This window comes from Lactuca virosa, chromosome 6 (assembly GCF_052849685.1).
Source record: "Lactuca virosa cultivar CGN04683 chromosome 6, Lactuca_virosa_CGN04683_v6, whole genome shotgun sequence".
Classification (NCBI taxonomy): domain Eukaryota; kingdom Viridiplantae; phylum Streptophyta; class Magnoliopsida; order Asterales; family Asteraceae; genus Lactuca; species Lactuca virosa.
Window position 1 is genome coordinate 70,787,542 of NC_136431.1, and position 12,099 is coordinate 70,799,640.

The 12,099-nt window shown below is 36.1% G+C and overlaps 1 pseudogene; it reads right to left on the bottom strand.

Moving 5' to 3' along the window:
* Positions 1 to 432: 432 nt before the first annotated feature.
* On the bottom strand, positions 433 to 1,227 carry LOC145121121 (uncharacterized; annotated as a pseudogene).
* Between the last annotated feature and the right edge of the window lie 10,872 nt (positions 1,228 to 12,099).

Consider the following 12,099-nt stretch of genomic DNA (forward strand, 5'->3'; position numbering starts at 1 on the left):
AGTAACATATAAAAAAATATTGATCCGCTTATTCACAAGCGGACATATTTTGCTAGTTTTTGAATAATTTTTTCGTTCAAAAAATTTAATTAAAATTTATAAAAACAAGGTGATAACTAAATACTACAAATTTAGTTGGAATATACGTTGGATGAATATTTATCGGCTAGCAATACTAATCTACAATATAACGAAACACGCCATCATATATATAACATGTTTACATAAATTTACGTTGCATGGTAGTAATCATCATCAAAAAGAGCTTAATTATGATTATTTCTGTAGTATAATGACATCTAAAAGAATCCAATATTCTCAATCAAATGTGCCAATCGGAACAAATTAATGAGCTACAGGTCACAAGAATTACACATAATCCTCAAGATCAATAATGCGATCTTGCCACAATGAGAAAAGATGGTTGAAGATTAATACGTTCGTTAACCAATTGCATGCATAAAGCAAGAAAAATAATGAAAATAATGAGACGTCCAGTATAATCTCAAATTGAAAAGATCGACAATGTGATTCATGAAAATTCGTAATTCTATTTGTGTTTTATCCCAATTCTAAAGAAGCAAAACAATCTTGAAAAAATCTTCATTGATTGGTGTCGGAGGCATCAGGAACCTGAAACAAACCGGAGCCGGCGGCTCCACGAGGCGGAGAAAACCCCAGAAACTTCTGCAAATTCGTCCTGATACTCATCGAACACAAGAAATACAAAAACGCCATTGAACAATCCGTCGGATCGTCTCCCCGTAAACCTCTATGACTCATCTTCTGGACAATACTCACCGGCACAAATGGCAACTTTCCGACTGCTTTTCCTTCATACAGACTGTTCATAACCCCAAAGACAACAGCCAGAACCAGTGCAACGACGGCGCCAGATTTGAATTTGGAGAGGGATAAATCTCTGCTGGAATCTTTCAGTGAGGTTTCGACCCGGTTGATCTTTTTCGCTTTGGATTTTTTTAGAGTTGTTGGAGTCGTTTTCATGGTTTCGAGTTTCTTGGAGGCTTTATCGATGGTGGACTTGAGGGATTTGTAAGAGGTGCGGCGGTAGATCAAGAGCCATGAGATGGCTTCGCAGACAATGGCGGTGAATAAGGAGATTCCGGCAATGGTCAGGCTGTCGGAGTACAGGAAAGTTGTTGCCATTGTTGACGAAGAAGAATATGGGGCAGGGAGGGGAAAATATAGAGGATTGAAACATTTGAGAGTTTGTGATGTACCTTGACTGTGAAGCTTCGTTGATTATTAACAACAAATCGAGGTTGTTATGATTTGGATAAGTTATACTTTTGGTGTTTGGATAGAACTTAAAATTCATTATTTTATCATCATAACTCCAAATTATACTTAAATGGTTTTTATAATTTTGATCAATTAATTTTATAGCTTTGGTATAAGCGCATTTGGTAGAATGTGATTTCGAATTTGGCGTTCTGAATAAGTAATCCGATCCAAACGACATGGAAGAAACATGAATGTGAAATCGAATGAGTATGGCTGAAGGTTACTAGGCCTGAAATGTATCAGTTGAAACACTTGAATAATAGAAGATATCTTGTTAAGATATGGGGAGTAGTATCACCACTCCATTCAACTCATGGAGAGTTGAATAGAATGTCAAATAGGAGAGAATGTACTTTTCAATTAAATTCTTAAAAAGTCAATAAAATTGCACTAGAAATTCGAGAGTTGAATAGAATGTCAAATAGGAGAGAATGTACTTTTCAACTAAATTCTTAAAAAGTCAATAAAATTGCACTAGAAATTCATTGAACGGTTCAATAAGATTGAACTTTACACACTCTCTCTTCCATATTATAATCAAATTTAATCTATTCAAGCATTGTTGCACTCTCATTGTGGATACTCTCAAAAAGTGTCATCAACTTAAGAGCTCCATTACACTTCATTATCAAACCATAAACCTTTAAAGGTGGTTACCACTCTATTTTATTTATCTTTTCATTTTTTTTAATTTGAAAAAAAGTATTTTATTTTTATTTTTATTTTGTCCAACTCCAATGAAAGAAAAAGTCATAAGCTTCAACCAATCATTTTGTGCGTCTTCGTTCATCTCCTCTACCACTCCACAACCAACCCACCACCCTTTGGGGTGATGTTCACTAGTGGGTTAGTGTGCCACATAGGAAACCACACATGACTTACTCCCTCCATACCTCTTAGCCTTAGGCTATGGGGAATGTTCACCACCAATCCACCGAAAAAGTGCTGTCACCTCTGCGCCACGTCAATTTCACCACCAACCCACTAGACATAGGAAATGTTTACCACTCTACAATTTTCTTTTCTTTTTTTAATTTTTTTTTATGAATAAATTAAATAAAAACATAATAAAATATTTTACATTAATTGAAACCACATTACTAAAATATTTTATGAATAAAAACATAAAAACATAGAAACTTAAACCTAAAAAAATAGAAAATTAAACCTAAATTACTAAAAAACATAAAAACACATAGAAAATGAAAATTAAAATACTATAAAACATAAAAATAACATAGAAAATTAAACCTAAAATACTAAAAACCATAAAAAACATAGAATCTAGTTGCGATATTTCTCGAGAACTTCTTGTTGAATTTTTAAAAACATCCTTAAATTTTCCGAGTAGAGATTATGTTGCGACACCGTGTTTATAATTTGAAGCTCGGTGAGTGCCAAATGTCGCCGACGAGCTTCCTCCATTGATTCAAAAAAAAAAAAATCTAAAAAATGTGGAGTTTTGTCTATTTTCTCCGCTAGTATGTCCTCGTTGGTTGATTTTCCACGAGAAGACGCCCCCTTTTTCGCTTTGTCCCTTTCCGGGGTCGACGAAGTTAGACGTCCAGTGGACCCTCCCCCTCGGTGGCGTCGAACTCATCATTGAGGTCGAGGTTAACACCAATGTCCGACTCGGACGTTCTCAGCCTTTTGTTGGAGTCGATGGTAGATTCCGAATGCGCCGTATCCGGATAAATGACCCATTTTGGACTATTGCGACAAACTTCCCATGCTTTTTGGTTGGCAAATGGTTTACCATTGTTGGTAATTTTGTATTGGTACAACGCGATTGATAAATGTTGAAATCGTTGCTACCACTTCTATGCATATTTTTAAGATTGTCAAATACGCCGTTAAATTTGGTGCAAACCGCTCGAATGTCACGCCATTTTGCATTGACCGAGTCGTATGTCTGACTCGTTTTACTTCCTAATAACGCGTGGAAGTGGTCTAAAACACGATTCCAAAAGCTTTGACCCGTTTGCGCGTTGCCGACATCCTCGTCTTGTGATATGAAAATCCAAGCTTTAGCTAAAGTTTCCTCCTCCTCATCGGTCCATTGCGTACTTTTCTTTTTTCCTTGGATCTTTTGTTTTTGTTTTCCTTCTACGACTTGGTTGTGTTTCCTCAACCCGTTCGTCGTCGTCTTCATTGTCGGGGTTTATAGGTTGAGATTGAGATAATAAAACTTGAGGTGGTTGTGAAGGTTGTGTGTGGAATTGTTGACGTTGAGAAGTTTGGGGTTGAAATTGCGGAGAAGTTTGTTGTTGAAAGGCTTGAAATTGAGGTTGATTGAATTGTGGTGGTTGTTGTTGGTGGTAGTAGTTTGGGTGGTATGAAAGATTGGTGAATAGAGGTTGTTGTTGGATTGAAGATGATATCAATTGCATATAACTAAGATTTGCTAATGGATCATTTGGAGTGTTTGAAGTAGGTGGGGTATTTTGGTTTGGATCCATAGTTAGAAGGTAAAATAATATGAGAAGATAGTGTTTTTTATAGTGTAAAATGTTAGTAAAATATGGGGTATTTATAGTTGTAGTTGAATTGGTTTTTAAATTGAAAAATATTTTTTTTAATGTGCAACGGATACAAAATGGTTAAAATGACCGTTGGCACTTTCCTCTTCCCCCATTCGTCGTCTTCTTCCGTCTTTGGAGTCACGCCACAGCCAGAACACCGACGCTAGGGGCGGTGTTCACGTGTCTTCAAGGTCGCCACCTCAGCATCACGCGTGGGTTTGTATACCCACTCCGGGTAGCCTTAGTGCCTTGATATATGTCAAATCCAATGGCGTAGCTATGGTGTACAAAGGTAGGTCCTAGGACCCACCTAATTTATAAATTTTATTTACTATTTATATATAAAGAAAATTATGACCTACCTTGAAAGAAATTAGGACCTACATTATAGTATTTAGACAAAACAAGAAACAAATAAATAAAAGAACGGTGGAATGTTTTATTTAAATTTTCAAAGAATATAGTTAGTTTTTATCAAAACCTATCCCACATTGAAGACAAAGATAAAAAGATGTAGCTGTTTGATATTATAAAACAGATACTATATATATATATATATATATATATATATATATATATATATATATATATATATATATATATATATATATATATATATATATATATATATATATATGATAATTTGAGTCTATTAACGACTTGTTATGTGGATACTTGGATCCTAGACATGTGCATATCATCATATGAATTTGTCACACGATATATTAGTTTCTTTCAATGAATATAATGGTACTATATAGTTGGGGGTTGGTGGGATATGTTGCGTCAAGAGTAGTGGCACGATGCAGATTAAAGTGTATGGTGATATGGTTAGAAAACTAGATTGTTGGCATGCCCATATCTTCGGAGGAATATGATTTCTCTTGGAACTTTAGCCAAAAATAGACTTAAGTTCTCTATTAAATACGCTTGTTTAAAGGTCTCAAAGATTGATATAGTAATGAAAGGGAAACTACAATCCGAGAACTACTCCTAGAGGGTAGTTAGGCGATGATGAACAGTGGTTGAACCCCATTCTTGATAGTGGTGTGATAATAAATCCTAATTATGGCATCATCAATTGGGTCACATGAGCGAGAAAGGAATACTGATCTTGAGTAAACAAAGATTGATTGGTAGAGAAGTAATTCGGAATATAAAGTTTTGTGAAAGATTTTGTCAAAGGAAAACAACATAGGGTGAAATTCAGTTCTGATCAACTTATGACCAAAGAAATCCTTGACTGTGTTCGATCAGATTTATTTATGGGGTCCCTCTCCATTGAAATCAGATAGTGAATTGTAACGCCCGCAGATTCGGGCCAGTCAATTTAGAGACGATAAGTGTCAAAAGTGACTCTTTTATAGAGGAATATTTAGAATAAATAATCTTAACTAAGTTTTAGTATATATCACAAGGTTTCCGTACATATAAAGAACGTCAAAATCCGAGTTATAACGAAGAAGTTATGACCTGTCGAAGTTTCGAGACAAAAGCGACACGACACCGGGAATCGTAAAAAGTGAGTTTATGATAAAGTACTTTTTAGACTTATGGATATAAATGAAAGTTGTAGAGTATGTCTCCACCTACGCTTGAATATAAAGAACGTCAAAAACGGAGCTCATATGCAAAAGTTATGACATTCCGAAGATGCAGCTGTCTGAGAGCATGACATGTGTCAGAAACCCTAATCTGACTGATCTCACGACGTGAGCATGTTTTCTCACGACGTGAGGAGTCAAACAGACACTAATCGAGCCTAGAAAACACCTGGGAAGGCTATAGGATGACTCTTGGAAGCTCACGACGTGAGCATATCATTCTCACGACGTGAGAAGTCGTCCGGACATGGCTCACGACGTGAGCAATGAATTCTCACGACGTGAGAGAGCCAAAAACTGCCTATAAATAGCAAATTCGACAATTTCACTTCTGACACCAAATTCTTTTCTCTCTCTCATTTGATGAAGGCGTTTCCGCGTTCGGAGCCGGACGATCACGAACCGCCGACCGTTTCTAGTTAGATTCTATCCAATCACGCTACTAATGTGAGTGCATAGTCCCTTTCATGAACATGATTTTAATACAAGTATTGATTAAAAATATTAAATATATGTGTATGAAAAATTTGTTATTGCTTGAAATACGTGTTAAGAACATATATGATAATATATGATGATTTAGGATACAGAGTAACCCTAAATTAATTAAGAGGAATATCGAGTAGTATCTTCTTAGGAGTACGAGTGAGATATACACGGAGGGTAGAACTTTAAAATATGTCATTAATCCGGGAGTATGGATTAATACATAGTCATTCATCCTTAGTCCGAGAGTATGAATAGGACATAGTTATTTGTTATTAATCCGGGAGTACGGATTAATGTAGGGTTTCAAAGTACTCCATGGATTATGGCAATGGGCCCCCTTGATGAAGTGTAGGTTAAAAGCCCAAGACTTGTCTTTTCCCTATAAATAGTCATGTATTATTCATAATTAGGGTTAAGAGTGAGGCAAAATGTAGCCGCCAAATATTGTGAGTTTTCTTATGTAGAGTTAGATTTTTTAGTCTATTCTGAAAGTGTAATCTATTCCTCATGTTTTGAATAAATCGAGTGATCATTCGACATGTCTTCTTTAATTTGTGTGTTCTTATTTTCCGCATCTTGTTCATCATATCACAATTAGGGTTTTAATCCTAACAAGTGGTATTAGAGCGGGTCTTTGAAGATCTATTGATTTTTGAAGTATCGGTTCTTGATTTGATGATTTTATGCACAAGTTATTGAAGATTATTGGTGTTTTGGCGGATTGGAATCAAGGTTCTTGTTCAAGCTACTGTTCATGGAGATTTATGGTGTTTGCTATTGTTCATTGTGGTATTATTTCAATCCAATTCTCATTATGTTCACTATTTTTCAATCGGATATGAAATTCATTTTATCAAGGCGAAAGTTCAGCCCAGTTATATTCACACATTCATTTTTTTGTTACTGTTCATCCGATTCATCTTGGGCCCAAATTCATTTTGTTTTGATTTGGTCCAAAATACATATGATACTGTTCATTGTTCATGACGTTATTTGAGCGCAAATTGATTTATCAGATCTTTTCCTATTGTTCGAACACTTCGTCTGTTCTTGACTTTTGATGGAGTCTTGATTGGATCAATATTCATTATCGAGTTTCCTGGTCAACATAGTCGATCGATTATCGTTTTCACTTTCTTCTGTTCCTGAGTCGATTCTCATAATCAAGCCCTTTATCAAGATCAATCTTGAATTTATCTGGTTTTGTGTTTGATCTATGTCGGTATATTCATTCATCGAATATCAATTTGGCTTCCTGATTATATCGCTTTGCGAAGATTAAAGATGATATGGAGTATCGTTGATTAAGGGTTGTTGTGTGTAACATCATCTGTTATTGTCAAGAATTGTTGAAGGGTTTCGCTATCTAGGTGAAAACACAGTCGGATTGGTTGTCAATTGAACTGGATTGTATTTTGCTTTGGAGGGTCAAACCATAGAAAGTCAAAATTGGGATTGCGATCTTAATCAGATTCGTAACCGGAAGTGTAATGCGATCGAATGAAATCGAAATTGGATCTTATTGGAATAATTTGAGCACATAACTCGCTTTTACTGGTCAACCTTGGAAGTTAAAATCAACATGAATGAACTTACCTGCGAACCTTATTGGAATCGTAACATATTTTTGCAATCGGATACAAGCCCATGTTTGATCAATTAGGGACGAACGGGTTCGTTGTTGGATTTTTGACTAGTCCCAGATTCGTAACTTCCACAATCATTAAATGCGAACCTGTGTTCGGGACCAAGTGCTTGCTATTGGGTTGTTCAGATTTTGGAATTGATTCGGAGCGAACGATCTAGGAATTAGGATGGAATTCTGGGCTCGCACTCTGTTCCCCTACAAACGACAAAAGCGAACCTGTGTTCGGATTCGTTTTACTGGAGATTCGCTTTGGGTGTGTAATCGACGGATTCAGAACGAAAGGTGGGACTGGACTCGGATTTGGACTCAAGAACCTGTGACATGGATTCGCAGCGAACTTCGATATGGTTTCGGGGTTCTAGTCGGCTCGACTGGGATTCACAACCTACGCTCGGAATGAAAGCTTTGATCGGGGTTATTGGTTGATTGGAAACGGTCTTTGGCCTTCGTTTACGGACATTCTTCACCATTCCAGTGATTCTTTTAATCGTCAATATATTGGGGAAGAAGATAGTAATGTTTTATTTTTGGTCCCTGAAACTTCAACGATTTGACACTTTTGGTCCTCGTTGTTTTCACAGGTTGGCGATTATGGACCATTTCCAGAAACTGTTACAAATGAAGGGGAATATGATACAAATTTATTATTTTAATCCCCTAACTTTCAGCAATGTGACGGTTTCAGCCCATTTTTCGAAAAGCTTGCAAATTTAAGGGCTGGTGAACAGTTTTGAATTTTTTAATGCACATATTTTTTCGTGAGCAGAAAATTAAGGATTCCATCAAGTCTTGGCGGTTTGGAAAGTCGTTTTTCGCAATAACATCAATTTTTTTCGACTCTTTCGGATTTCAAACTTCATTGTTTATATCATTTTGTCGCGGGGGAGCACAATAATTATTTATCCATTCAAGATCATTCTCATGACCATTTGAAGGTTTTATAATCATGTTTTTTATTATAGATCGGGGGAGAATTTGATATGGCCATTCGAAATTGGATTTGTGACTTTTCAAATTTGAAGATTTTTGATAAAGTTTGTGGTAGAATTATGAAGGTAGCTTTTACAGTAGCAGTTCTTCGTCGAGCTCTTCTAAAGCTTTTACAGAGAAGTAGCCTTTACAGTAGCAATTCTTCGTCGAGCTCTTCTAAGGCCTTGATATATCTCCGACTTCTTGTATTTTCTCGATCAAGTGGCGTTACGAATCTTAAAATTTGGGTTGTTACATGATATTTTTGTGGCTTATATCATTAGCTTATTTAAAGATCATTGTGACTTGGAGGGGAGTTCTTCAAAGACAAGAAGTGATTTGGTTTCTTAATTCTGAAATGGGCTTCTTTGGCGGGTTTGGCTTTCTTGAAGATCTTTGGGATTACATTAGAAAATGAAGTTTAAATACATTACTTCAGTGCTTGGTTTATATATCCTAGAACCTGTTTTTGAAGACTATTGAAGAATCAAGATTCGTGGATTGCTTCAAATATTCCTCGTTGCGAGATCATTTCTTATTTTCTAGATGCTTGTTTTGGAAGTTGAAGCCTTGTCATCCATTCCATACTTTGAGGGGGAGATTGTAGGGTTTCAAAGTACTCCATGGATTATGGCAATGGGCCCCCTTGATGAAGTGTAGGTTAAAAGCCCAAGACTTTTCTTTTCCCTATAAATAGTCATGTATTATTCATAATTAGGGTTAAGAGTGAGGCAAAATGTTGCCGCCAAACATTGTGAGGTTTCTTATGTAGAGTTAGACTTTTTAGTCTATTCTGAAAGTGTAATCTATTCCTCATGTTTTGAATAAATCGAGTGATCATTCGACATATCTTCTTTATTGTGTGTGTTCTTATTTTCCACATCCTGTTCATCAAATCACAATTAGGGTTTTAATCCTAACAGTTAAGACATAGTTAACTGTCCTTTGTCCGAGAGTATGGATAGGACATAATTATTTGTTAGTAATCCGGGAGTATGGATTAAGACATAGTTAATTGTCCTTAGTCTGAGAGTATGGATAGGACATAGTTATTTGTTATTAATCCGAGAGTATGGATTAAGACATAGTTAATTGTCCCTAGTCCGAGAGTATGGAATGGGCATAGTTATTGATCCGGGAGTATGGATCAGACATACCGGATCCGGGAGTATGGATCAGGTAAAGAGGTTAGTTGTAGATCTACCAGATCCGGGAGTATGGATCAGGTAAAGAGGTTAGTTTTAGATCCGGGAGTATAGATCAGGTAAAGAGGTTAGTTTTAGACCCGGGAGTATGGATCAGACATACTCGATCTGGGAGTGTGGATCAGGTAAAAAGGTTAGTTTTAGATCCGGGAATATGGATCAGGTAAAGAGGTTAGTTTTAGATCCGGGAGTATGGATCAGGTAAAGAGGTTAGTTTTAGATCCGGGAGTATGGATCGGGTAAAGAGGTTAGTTTTAGATCCAGGAGTATGGATCAGGTAAAGAGGTTAGTTTTAGATCCGGAAGTATGGATTAGGTAAAGAGGTTAGTTTTAGATCTGGGAGTATGGATTAGGTAAATAGGTTAATTTTAGATCTGAGAGTATAGATCGTGTCGTTGTGAGGATCGACGGGGTGGGGTAAAGTTGCTTATATATGGTGAAATTGTATATTTTGTGAGTTCTAATATATATATATATATATATATATATATATATATATATATATATGATATAACATTGTGGGATTGAAATCCCTATGTATTCACCAGGTTTCCCAACCTGACCCACTCAATATATTTGTATCACATGTATCGATACGAAGCTATATTACACTGAGAGATTAAAGAAGATTTAAATCATTAGTGTAAATGAATGTAAGGTCTGTTTATGCTTATGTTTCTGTATTGACGATGACATCCTAAAGTTTTAATATAAACAAAATATATTTCTTCGGAAATGCTTTGATAATATATTTATCATGTTTTCTGGGAACAAATTCCGCAATATATTTATTTAAAAATATACTCTGATTTTCAAATAAAGCATAAACAAATCGGTCTTTTCTGGGATGTCACATGAATGATCGTATTTTGTGATGTTCATTGATGACTTCTCGAGAAAGGTCTGGTTGTATTTTATGAAATTGATAAACAGGGTGTTTGGGAAATTCAAGGAGTAGAAGACATGTTCATAATTAAGAAGATAACTATTGATACAAAATGAAAAAATATCTTAACAATGACGCTACCAATGGAGAAGTTCAAGCATTTCTTGGACCTGATAAATATTCCGATGAGGTAAGTCCCTTCGAGGAAAACTGGAAGGAAGGAGATGACTCTTGGGATTCCTTGATGGTTGACAATTAAAGTCAAGATGAAGAATTGTTAGAGTGTGATTTGGAACTTGGTCGTTTGAATAAATAACTCGATTCGACACAAAGTGTAGATAACCCGAATAGATAAAACGAACGGATACATGTTTGGAGTAGGCCGATGGCCGTTATATGGACTCGAGCCCAATAGTTTTCATGTTTTTTTATTATAATTATTCACAGTTAAGTTCCAATGTATCACTTGAAAACACTTGAATAATAAAAGACATCTCTGATTCATACACACAGACGTGTGTCAAATCTCTTTTGATCGAACCACATAAATTCTTACTTTTTCTTTGATTGCATAAAATAAAAACATTTAACACAAAAAATTTGGGCTAATAGGGAAAGCAATAACAAAAATACACAAGTGGTTACCTTTTATTATTTATTACAAAATAACTAATATTGTTCGTGAACTTTTTTTTCCTGATGTTTGCTTATCAATCGTTGCATCGTCGTTCTGTGGATGAGATACCGAGACTATGTTGTGATATTCGCCGGGAACCTGTAGCCACAATCAAATGATATGTCAGTCACCCCCCGGGAGGAGTTCCCGGGGAGGCGCTCCGACGGTCATGTTAGCCTTGGAGAAGAGTGTATGAATGAGGGGCAGTGTGAGAAGGGTCGAGAGAATATCTCTGTTATGAAGATGTTCCCTCTCTTTTATGGTTAAGGTTCTGCATAGGAGAGGGGACCATTGCAAGGATATCTAGAGTACCGGTCTCCGATTGGTCCAACTGTCATCGTCTCTATCTTCTCCAATTATGATTGGTGTAGAGGGAATAAGATAGTGGCCCGTGCACTATTTGTTGGATTAATGTCTAAGTCCATAACTATAATTGGTAAGACTTGACTCGTCCCGGCATGGTCCATTTGGGTTGCATGGCATCATGCATTTGGATAGACTATAATGAGAGAAATAACACTTAAGGTTGGTTAATATATTATAAGTTCTAATATATTAGTAAGGTTATTTAATTAGTATTGATCAAGAATTAATTTGGAATTAATTAAGTGACCAAAAGGAGACTAATTAAATATATGGGTTGATTGTGTAAATCATTCATTCTTATATATGTGGGCTTGTGATCCAAGATTCCTTATGATGGACTAAGTCCATGGGGGTGACCCATGGATACTCCATGGAGGTTAAAATCCATGGAGCATAAGGAATGGGTAAAGTTATGAGTTACATGGTGTA